The sequence below is a fragment of the Micropterus dolomieu genome, unplaced genomic scaffold (assembly GCF_021292245.1).
Source record: "Micropterus dolomieu isolate WLL.071019.BEF.003 ecotype Adirondacks unplaced genomic scaffold, ASM2129224v1 contig_10816, whole genome shotgun sequence".
NCBI classification, from domain to species: domain Eukaryota; kingdom Metazoa; phylum Chordata; class Actinopteri; order Centrarchiformes; family Centrarchidae; genus Micropterus; species Micropterus dolomieu.
In genome coordinates this window covers 124-1,265 of record NW_025739802.1, presented here as the reverse complement: position 1 = coordinate 1,265, position 1,142 = coordinate 124, and the positions used below count along the sequence as shown (strand labels likewise).

Sequence of the window (1,142 nt, the reverse complement as noted above, 5' to 3'; positions counted from 1 at the left end):
CTGCTGCTTCTTTTTCTCCCTATCCTGTACACAGTGCTGTGTAAATGTTACATCGTGTTTTGAAGGCCCTTCTGGGGTGTGCAAAGGCAGCTTACGGCCATTCCGGCCTGGGACTGCCCGATGTCGCCTGATCTCGGAAGCCAGGCTTGGCAGGGCCCGCTTAGGACTTGGACGGGAGAGCGTCTGATCCTGGCTAGGGACTTTCAGGCACACTGGATCCTTTTCCTCAATGTCCACCCAGGAATGAGCGTCTGTTTGTGAGTGAGGACCTCCGGCGAAAGGAGATCTTTTGAACGTCTCTTTAGGAAACAGCAGGGGGCGCTGCTGCTGCTTCTTTTTCTCCCTATCCTGTACACAGTGCTGTGTAAATGTTACATCGTGTTTTGAAGGCCCTTCTGGGGTGTGCAAAGGCAGCTTACGGCCATTCCGGCCTGGGACTGCCCGATGTCGCCTGATCTCGGAAGCCAGGCTTGGCAGGGCCTGCTTAGGATTTGGACGGGAGAGCCTCTGATCCTGGCTAGGGACTTCCAGGCGAACTGGATCCTTTTCCTGAATGTCCACCCAGGAATGAGCGTCTGTTTGTGAGTGAGGACCTCCGGCTGAAGGTGGCCTTGTCGCTGTACCCATACCCGGGAACGGGTGCCTATTCCTGTCTGTGGACTGCCAGCGTGAACGGTGTCCCGGTTCCTAGATGTTTACCCAGGAACCCTGTGGATTCCAAGTGACTCTGGAGCACCTTGGACATTATGGGCAGAATACGGTTTTTGTCAATTAGCCGTAGAAAATCTTTTGAAGGGCCGTTTGGGGGTGCCTGAGTGGCTTACGGCCACACCGCTCTGGGAGCGCCCGATCTCGGAAGCTAAGCAGAGCAGGGCCTGGTTAGTACTTGGACGGGTGACCGCCTGGGAATACCCGGTGCTGTAAGCCTTTTTCGCATCGCCTTCGAAAAACGGCAGAGGGCGCTTCGGTGAAAGGAGATCTTTTGAACGTCTCTTTAGGAAACAGCAGGGGGCGCTGGTGCTGCTGCTGCTGCTGCTGCTGCTGCTTCTTTTTCTCCCTATCCTGTACACAGTGCTGTGTAAATGTTACATCGTGTTTTGAAGGCCCGTCTGGGGTGTGCAAAGGGAGCTTACGGCCATACC

General features: G+C 55.3%; 1 pseudogene; it reads left to right on the top strand.

Moving 5' to 3' along the window:
* Positions 1-818: 818 nt before the first annotated feature.
* On the top strand, positions 819-927 carry LOC123965699 (annotated as a pseudogene).
* Positions 928-1,142: the final 215 nt, after the last annotated feature.